A 10,985-nucleotide genomic window follows, 5' to 3' on the forward strand; every position below is an offset into this window, starting at 1 on the left:
CTGACCAAACAAACCAAACAGAATCTTTCTCATCCAGATGGCCTCACATGCTGCCTGACTTATAACCATGTACTTTGCCTCTGCCGAACTAAGTGAAATCGATCTTTGTTTCCAGCTGTATTGAGAAACTATCGCTAACCCAATACTAAAGATCCCTCCTGATGTGCTCTTCCTATCGGATGGACTCCCTGCCTAATCTACATCAGTGAAGCCTTGAAGCATCACTCCTTTTGTCCGTCTGTACCAAAATCCATATTGAGTAGTGCCCTTGAGGTATCTCAACACATGCTTTGTCGCCTTCCAATACATCTCGGTAGGCCTAACCATCACTTGACTAAGTTTTTTAACTTCATAACACATATTCGATTATGTGTTCGCCAAATACATGAGTGAACCCACAAGTTTCCTATAAACATTAGCCTCCACTACTTCTCCTAAAGTAGCATCCTCCTTCCTCCAATTACTCACTAGAGGAGTCTCCATGGGTTTTTTGCTCTCTATGCGGAACCTCCTGAGTATCTCGTTGGCATACTTTACCTGAGACACAAAAAATTCCCCATCACCCTACCATACTTCCATGCCCAGAAAGTAATGCATGATCCCCATGTCCTTCATCTCAAACTCTCTTGCAAGGTCCTCCTTGAAAGACATGATCAGCTGATCATCCCTTGTTAAAATCAAATCGTCGACATACAAAACTATGATAAACAATTTACCTTCCACCACTATGTGGCACGGGTTCGTGTTTGCTTCACTCTTAGTGAAGCCCAACTTGGTGAAGTAGCTATTGATCCTAGTGTACCAAGAACGGGGTGCCTTCTTCAACCCATACAATGCCCTCTTGAGCCAACACACATGTGACTTATGATCGAAGGTCTCAAAACCTTCAGGCTACTCTAAGTACACCTCTTCCTCAATCGTTCCACTAAGGAAGGTTGTCTTTACATCCATCTGATGTATCTTCCAACCCATATGTGCTGATAGTGCCAATATATATATGATCGATGAGTACCTTGTAAAAAAGGTCTCATCATAGTCAATCCCCTCAACCTGTGAAAAGCCACGGGCCACAAATCGTGCCTTATGCTTCTCCACACTACCATCTGTAGCTTGCTTTACTTTTTAAATCCATCGGGAGGTCACCAATGACTTTTCCTCCAATTTCAGGACCACATCCCAAACACTATTACGAACTATGGATTCATACTCCTCCACCATGGCATCAACCAAAACTTGCTGCTGTACTGCTTCCTCAAAGGAAGATGGCTCTATCTCAACACATCTACTCATAAGAGCCATGTTTCCATTGTACCTCTCCGGTGACCTCCTCTTCCTGTGTTGAGATGTGGGTGCTCCCACATTCTCCCATGCATCATGCAATAACCTATCATCCTCTCTGGTGTGGTTTCTCCCATATCTGGAAGACTCTGCCTAAGTGGATGTCTCCAATCCCAGATCCTCTGCATGTCACTACTCCACATCAATCTCAGGCTCCTTAACCTTAGGAGCTAAGAGCTCCTCAACCGCATGTAGCCCAATCTCCCTCTCAAAGGGAAACTCGCATGGCCTTCTCCTCATCGAATCTGACATCCTTGCGAGCCAATATTATCCTGCTAGTCAGCAAGTACACCCGATGGTTGTGAGGTGTATCTGTGTACCCCACGAATATCCCCAACTCTGTTATCAACTCAAGCTTCTTCAATCCATATTTCATCACATGGAAATATACGGATGACCCAAAAATCCTAAAGTGACCAACATTTGGTCTCTTACTAGAATAAGCCTCCTCTAGTGTCTTCATCCCAAGAATATGATGCAGGCTACAGTTCTACAAATAAACCATTGAGTTGCATGCTTCAGCCCACAGGTGTAGTGGTAGGCCTTGATCATGCAACATCACCCATGCTTCCCCTACAATGATTTTGTTCTTCCTATCAACCACCCCATTCTGCTGTGGGTTATGGGGTGCCATCAACTCCCATTTAATCCCTTCTTTTGCACAGAAGTTCTTAAACACATTTGAGACATACTCACCACTATTATGATTGCTCAGAGCTTTAACCTTCTTTCTAGGATCTTTCTCAACTAATGCTTTAAATTCACAAAACTTTGTGAAATTTTGATCCTTCTTCTGCATGAAAAATATCTAGCAATTATGAATAAAGTCATCAACCAATATAACATAATACCTATGTTTGGTTATGGAAGCTATCAAGAATGGTCCACACACATTTGAATGGACCCACTCTAGAGTCATCTCTCCTCGAATGTCTCTATCGTGAAAGGAAGTCTTGGTGTATTTTCCCAAAGTGCACCCCTTTCATGTATCAACTTACCCTAGTGTACCTTTGTGAAGACCAGTAGAGATCTACTGCATGATTTTCAAAGCCCCATGATCCAAGTGGCCCAATCGCATGTGCCACATCTCGCCAATGTCTTGACTCTACACCTTCTCTTCTTTCGTGCTCAATGCAGCACAATCCTCTACCTCCAACTTATAGAGATTCTTAACTCAAATCCTATCTTATTTACTTTACCTATGGCTATGTGTCGAAGTAACATCTTTCCTTTCGAGAAGATCACATCATAGCCTCTATCCTCAAGAATGGCGATCGATACTAAGTTATTCTTCAACCCAGGAACATACATAACATCCCTCAGGGTGAGAGGAGCACCATGCTCCCTCTAAAAAGTAACTATGCCCAATCCAGTAGCACTATACCTCCTATCGTCACCCATCTAGATGTGCATTTGAAGATCTTTCTCCTCCAGGTCACTGTACAACTCCTTGTCACTAGTCATGCAGAATGAAGCTCCATTTTCAAGGTACCATACACTACCCATCATTGGTGACAACATGCATGCAATGAGAGTAAAGTCCAATTCAAATTGAGAGGCCAAAGCCTCACCTGCCGCTCCTCCCGAGGCCTTCTTCTTGGACTTCTTGAGCGGACAATTTGTAGCAAAATGGCCAAGCTCATGACAGTGAAAGCACTTAATTTTCGTGATATATTTCTTCTTACCTCCATGGCAAGAATCCGATTTTGAATGGGAAGCCTTCCCTCTCCCTTTCCTTTCCTTACTGGCTAAGGCACAATTTTCCTCATCATCAATGTTTGATGAGGAACCATCTTTTGTGTTTCCTCTGATCTCCTCCTGCATCAAATCTTACCACAATTGTTCCCAATCTGGAAGCTTCTCCCTCCCATTGATAGAGTCCTGATAGCTATTCCAATTCTTGGGAAGGCCTAGGAGATCTAGGCTCACCATATCACCCTCAAAAACGGTTATTCCAACACTTACAAGCTCATCACGACAGTGAGTGAACTTGGTCAAGTATTTTGGAAAGGTCTTGCCTTTCTCCATCTTGATTTTTTGAAGTTTGTCTTTCAGTTCCAACTTCCTATGGTCACTGTTGTTCTGGAATATGTCCGTAAATTCTTTCCACATAGAATATGAAGTTTCCTTCCCATGGAGACTTGAGACAATGTGGTCTCGAACTCCCTCAAGGATTATCTGCCTCGCCTTCGCCACACACTTCTTCCATTTGGCTAGATTTTGTGCATCTGATGTTGCTGGCTTAGGAATGTCTTGATCAATGAATTCCTTCAAGCCATTATCCTCCAACACAACCTCTATTATGTCCTTCCAGGCTATATAATTCGAGCTGCCTTCCAAGGGATACTCGAGCCTCAAACTATAGAACGCCATATGCCGATCCTCAAGTATGTATTGCAAATTCGAATTTCACCTGTAACCCAAAAATCAAAACTTTGAAATCTTCTCTTGTATACTGTCTTTAGCTCTGATACCATGTATATTTTCCTATAGATTCATAACTCATGTAATTTACTAAAACACAAGACAAGAATCTACTCTACTCTTTAAACAATGGAAACCAAGAATTGATGAAAACAATAATGGACAAGAAGAAGATAATCAAAGACACATAACACAATTGTTTCTCTAGGGAAAGCCACTACCCAAAACCCTAAATATTTGTTGCATTAGCCAGAAATCCAATTGATATTACAAATCTTGTTCTCACAAGAACAATTCCGCACAAGTGTGATCAACTCTCTGCCTCGCAAGCCTGCACTGACCAACACTTAGCTAATTTCTGCTGCTTGTTGAGCCCCTATTTCCTTGTGCAATTCCTGTGAGGATCAACCCATATTTAATGTGGGAAATCCTTCCTCAAAACTGAGAAATCAAAATAGGTTCCTCTTCCTAATTGCATGCATGATCTGTACAATTCGAATCACTCTACAATTAATAGTACATTGCTCGTGCACTCTAATATCAACTGGGTCTTTCTCTAAACTAACATGCATGAGTTTCTCATGACAGAACCTTCAATTAGCTGGAGTATCATGCAAAGATATGTTGTCGTTCAGTATTTTTTAGGTTGAGGGAGTAAACACATTGGACAACATCAAAACCACTTTGGAAGTTGGGATCTAGCCCTGTGAGCTTCAGAGAGGGATCTCTCTATTTAATTTAGATTTGTTTTAGTGTAAATTGTAGGCTAGTTATGATTGTGCTGGTTTATTTCATTTGAAAGGTTTGGTTGATTTGAGTGTTATAATTCCATTGGGCTATGGAGTCTATAAACTAAATTGGAGTTTTGCATCAATTTTTAGAGGAGTTCTCACAGGGCAAGCTAGGTTGCACTAACTGGATCTTTTCAGAAATTAAATGAATTATGGAATAGCAGAAGTGTAAGGTTCAGTAGAAACCAAGGAGAAATTAAGAATTCCTTGATCTGACTTCAGTGGAAAACATTAAAATTATCAACAGCCAAAATAGGGTGCTCTAAGTAACAAATCCTATTTATCACAGTTTCTGTTGATTAATTCAGAAATTTAGAATAACAGAGAAAGGAAAAACAATGTTTAAACAAATAGACAGAAGAGACACATCACCATTTATTACACCACATGAATCCTGTGAAAGGTCCTTGTATTATTTATGCTCCAGTGCTTTGAAAATTACAATATGCAGAATAAAATTACATTCGGAAATCAACATCTCTTACTACTTGAAATAGTGAAGTATCTATAATGAAAATTACAAAAAATCCTTTATAAAAATCGTTGTCAAACCAGCAGTGTATTATTAGCCTAATTACAAACAAGATGATCTAATTCTAGCAGAAAAATAGGCCACGTAGGCAACTGAAAGGAATGGTGGCCATGTTTTGATGGTTTCGGTTGCCGAGTTAACCCAAAATAGTGCTGCAATGCTGAACTGGCCTGTCGTGTCGACTGCTGCGCTGGCGATTGTTTTATTGTCACTGAATTATCCTTTAATCCAGTAAATCGACCAATTCTTCCCATCTCTTTTCATCTGGTATTGTCAGCTTTGTTACCCTGCGGTAGATTTCATCTACCTCTGTGTATTTGGCAAAGGTCGGCTTCACAGTAAAAATGTGTTTTACTTCATTCTGTACATAGAAATCATTAGCCATGGTTTCCAAAAAGGCCTTTGTTGTCATGCTGCCCTTAAGTCCACTGACCTTGATGCTGCTTCTAGCCACTTCTTTCATCTTCAGGATATAATATTCCTGAGTGATTAATTTTTCATTTATAACATAAATGCGTGGCAGTCCTTTTTGTATCAATGCTTCAATTCTATTTGTGAACCTCTTTACTTGCAACTCCAATGTTTCACGCCTTTCTTCCAACTGATCAATGAGATTTCTCTTTCTCAAGACATTCTTGACTTCCAAAAGAGTAGCAGTCTTATCAGCGATCCCTACTTATTCTAGCTCATACTCAGATTTAGAGTTCAAGAACCTAATTATGTTAGAGGCTTTCGTAGGAATTTATCCTATCTTTTCTCTTCCTTGCACAATAGTTTCAGTAGCCTTTTCTATCAGCCCTTTCTGTTCAAATATGATTTGGATAGAAGGCCAAATCTCATTCATGGAGTCCAGTATGTTCATCTAGATGGTTTCCTTGGCTTGGGCAAGTATCTCTCTCTACCTGCTGCAACTTTTCTAACAGTCTTTGGGATTTTTGTATTTCAGTAACTGGAGCTACTTCTCCTTTGGCCTTTTGTACTTCCCAAGCTTTGAGTTGACCATGCAAAGTCTCAATCTCCTTTGACTGGAGTTTCATGTTTTGTAGTGTCTATGTTACCTTTTTAGCACTTGCAATATTTGTTGAAGAAGTCCTTGTAGTGGTTGTCCCTGTTGATGGAAGTTAAGAAATAGGTATGCCATCCAGGGGGACAATATCCATCTTCAGACTATCTTCATTCTCCTTTATCGGTTTCTCCATCTTTGCCTCCATATGCCTAATATATATATTTTGTTCTATGATCAAGTTCATCATATCTGCTTTTTGTGTTCACCTTCTTCAATATCTTTGGTCATTGGATCTTCTATGGCTGACAGCTTGAGTTTCTTTCTTAATATTGCAATGTCTAGGTTCTTCTTTTTTATAATCTCCTTAGCAACATTGACATCTTTGGGATCATATCGTATTTTAATCACCAAGTCTTACAAAGACTTAATCCTATTATCCTTTGCCAAGGAGGAGACTTTCTCCATCTTCAACTGTGACTAGACATTTGCAAAAGAAACTTGCAATTTAGAAAGTGACATAGCAATGTTAGTCAAAGTGGAGGATATCATTTCACCAGTTTGCTTGTGCATCTCCATTTGATCAATGGGATGTATGTCCTTTGTGTTGAATTCAAAAGTAGTGCTCTTGTATTCTACTACTGATTTTGGCTGTGGAATCTGGGCTTCAAGAAAGGCCATCTGCATTTTTCCATGCTCTGTGTCAAAGACTGACAACAACCTACCTTGGGAGCTGGAGGTCTACTTCCAGAATTGGTTATAAGTGCTATGTTTTAGAATTTCATTTTTGAGCTTTATCTCCCTGTACCTATCAAAAATTGTCTTCTCTTTTTTTGTTTGGAAATTCTATGATTCCATCTTAGTTTCCTTGTGACCTTGTGAAGATGAAGGTTTAGTAGGAGATGTTGTGAATTTTGTAGTTGCAGGTGGTGAATCTGTGATGATGATGGTTGCCTATTCTTCAGTTTCTTTATCCAATTCTACTATGGGAGTTACCTTTTCTCTCTTTCTAAAGCTGATTCTGAATTCTTTAGCTTCACTCCCAGTTGCAGATGATGATCTTTCCTCCCTCTGTCGTTTTCTTAATTTTTCCTAAGGAATAGGAGTCTACAAAATAGAAGTAGAAACAAGTTGTTCTTCAGCTTACTGCAAGGTATTTTCTGTCCACTCCAGCTGATTGGCATACTACGCTATGTTTGGCCTTGAACTATGAATGTAAGGAGTGTTTTTGTTCTCCACTCTGAGCTTTGAAATAATGTGTTGGGAACGGGTTCCCCTAGAGTCAGTTTTGGGGTCAAAAACCCAAGTTGTGGGGCAAAAAACCCAAATTTTGTATGAAATAATGTAAAGTATCCGCATTTTGTGGTCACGGAGCATGAAGATGTAAATATTCATTAAGGGTTTCCACCCTTCTTTTGTGTAAGTCATGTCGCCTTTAGAGATCCACCCATGGTCAGCGGACCATGGGATTGTATAAAAGGAGTCCTCGAAGAGTCTCTTAGTAGTTCAGTTCATTTCAGTAGATCATGGATGAGTCATTGATGTAATGGGTCTGTCTGAGCTAAGAGAGAAGAGTCTTAGCATGGGAAAGAGGCTCTGCAGTTGTGTGCATAGAGGCCTAAGGTAGAAATCTGCAGTTGAGTGCACGGACCCGTACAGCTATGTGTGCAGGGTAGCCAGAGTCTGTACTGGAAATCTGGATTATCAATAAAGAGAAGTATTTTGAAATTACATGTGTATTTTACTTTTGTTAATTGCATGTGATTATGTTACGTTGAACATTGGGTTTATGTTTTAATGCTATTCTGATGCACGAATTTATATGTTTCTCTTTGTTATATGAACGCAAGCAAAGATATATGTTTACGTGAGGATAATCATAATTACATGTTAAGACTGTACGAAACTAAGATAATCTGAGTAATATAGAAGTAAGAGTAATTACAAAGGTGCGTAAGTGCCTGATCTATCTATTTAGGGAACACAAAGGATAGTCGTAGGCCTTCGCGGAGGACTCCGAGATGATTAAGAAAGGTGTATCGATAAGCCCTTTAGAGTGAAGGTTTAAAAGTGACATCGCTACCATCTCAGGGTGCGGAAACTTGGTTCCCACATCCCCCCATACTGCTTCGGGTGAGACTTCAGTCTGCGCTCCGTGGATTGATGCCGAAAGGGCCAGTAGTGTAGGGATTTCCTTGCCTGACTAATGCTGAATCTGAGTCAGGGCCCATCAAGCCAACAAATGGTTCCGTTGCTGGGACTAAGATTTGAATGAGAGATGTGTGATGTCGCATCATTGGAATCCAACTAAGAAAGAGATTGAAGATTGGTTGGATAGAAATATCCACGAATTCACAACGCAGGAAAACAAGAATCTGTGACTGACGAAAGAACGGTGGTTGGACAAATATATGTACACATAGATACACAAAACCTTCTTTTGTTCCTTCTCGGTTGAATTATACGAGGGGATCGCGAAGTTGGAAGATGACCAAGGGAGGTGGAGGCTTGACAGTCTGATTGTCTGGACCCCAGTGTTAGTGCAGAGATTAGAAGCATCTGAAGGTAAAATCATGCACATATCGATCATTGGCTCAATCGTATCATAGGAAGATTTGTGACAGATTTCGTGTCGATACTTTGGTCAGTGACAGTGAAGGAGAGCATCGCTTCTTCAAGGGGCCACAAGCTAAGTATTTAAAATCATTAAATACTTGGATTAAGATGCTCTTGTGTGAAAAGTGGGTTATGGAGTTACCTTGATGTTTGGGGCTACGCAAAGTGGAAGGACATTAAGGAACAACGGAAGAATAGGCCCTGAATATAGCCCAATAATTGAACCCCATCTGAGTGACGATGAGGAAGTAGCATAGGCATCTCCGTAGAGCGTTGTTCAGTTGATAAATCAAGGGTTCCCGTGAATACCTCCATCTTCACCTCCACCACATACGCCTTCGCCTACACCAACGCCACCTCCACCACTGTTCAATATGGCAAACTCCGTAAAACTACATGTGTTCAAGGGCATGGGAAATGAAGATCCGAACCAATTTTGGTTCGTCGTGAAGGCTTCATGGGAAGCTCACGGTATCACAGATGATCAAATGAAGAAAGAAACATTGGTTAGTGCTTTGCAGGACCGCGCACTAACGTGGTACATTAAGTACTGCACTAATAACCCAATGTCTGCATTGGTAGATATCCAAATTATGATGAATAAGGAATTCATTAGACCTAAGTTTGAAGCGAAATCAATTGTGGGATTCAAAGAGATCATGATGAAGCCTGGTGAGACACCCTGGGATTTGGATCAAAGATTGAACTATATGATCCACGAGGCTAACATGAATCTGACTAATGGGCAGCACCGTGAATGGTTTGTGGCCTTGGTCTTGCCTCATCTAAGGGTTGCACTATCACAACAGAAGATTGGGACCCAGGCGGAAGCTATGGAAATCACGATGAGATTGCATGAGAGGCCAATGGAAGATGCTTATCTAGGGGTTCAGCAGATTCATGCATAGTTGCAAAGCCTTTGCCTCGAAATGCAGAATTTGAAGAAAGATAGAACAACTCGGCCCGAGGTGTGCAAAGAAGTTTGGTGCCCAAAGTGCAAAATCTAGGGGCATGACAAAGATCATTTTCCAGTTTTTGCAAATTATGTTGCAATAGGGGGACCAATGCCTCTGAGGCTGGAATCCATAGTAGGGCCAAGTACAGGGCCCGCGCTATGGTGTGTTATCTATCAGGTAGCTGGGAAACATGCGACAGACACTTGCCATTTGCTGCAGAAATTCATATAGACACTGCAACAACTCTTATGCAACTTCTATCAATCAATGGGTCATGATGAGCGCAATTGTTGGAGTTACGAATTAATGATGGACAGGACACCTACATACAGGGTGCAGGCAGAAACGAAGCCTCCGGACCAAGGCATTGGAGGAGCACGAGGCGAGTATCAGAGGCGTGGATGAGGCCGAGGTGGAGGAGGACCTGGTAGAGGTCGAGGGCATGTTATTTATTACAATTGTGGAGGACCAGGACACTACATGCGAGGCTTCCCGAATCCGACATGTCTATCATGCCACTATTTTACTCAGTTTGACCATGCAACAGAGGATTCCCCTATATTGTTGGCTAAGATACGTGAGAAAGGGGCACAACCTCAACATCCAACTCAAAACCTGCAGATGATGAGGGCTGAGCCTCGCGAGGAAGATCCTAAGGTAAATATTGTGTTGTGGAGTGGGGCAACGATTGGTGAAGATAAGGGGAAGCAACCTGAAGAAGGTGAGTGGGTCCGCAAAGCACCAGAAAAGGGGACCGAGTTTGATCTAGAACGCGAAAAAGAAACATTTATGGAAGTAAAGAAAAATTTCGCTGAGGCCTCTACCTCAGGGAGTCAGGAGAAGCTGGCTGAAGAAATGGACCCATCCATGATTACCACGTTCTTGGAGACTTGCATGAAACTACTACACGATAGCAAGGTTGTGAAGGGACTATAGGATCTAATCAATAGGTGCGCTGGGAAGGAAAACAATATTAATGGACTGCGCATAGTCAGAAATATTGGCAGGCATAAGATGAGAATGGGGCATGTGAGGAGGCTTACTGTGCAGATAGGCGAATATGAGATGGATCAAATTATTTTAGATTTGGGGTCAAACATGAATGTTTTGCTGAAACAAACATGGGATAGAATGGGGAGACCTACACTACATTGGTCTGTGATTCAGTTAAGGATGACGAATCAGCAGAAAATCATCCCAATGGGGAGGTTGCAGGGGGTAACAGTTGATATTGAAGGCACGAGCGCACTAGCTAATTTTGAAGTGATAGAGATTGTGGATGACAATAATCCCTACCCTGCGCTCCTTGGGATCGATTGGGCCAC

Source organism: Pinus tabuliformis, chromosome 3_1 (genome assembly GCF_031772625.1).
Source record: "Pinus tabuliformis cultivar Carrire ecotype Pingquan chromosome 3_1, CPIR1, whole genome shotgun sequence".
Taxonomy (NCBI): domain Eukaryota; kingdom Viridiplantae; phylum Streptophyta; class Pinopsida; order Pinales; family Pinaceae; genus Pinus; species Pinus tabuliformis.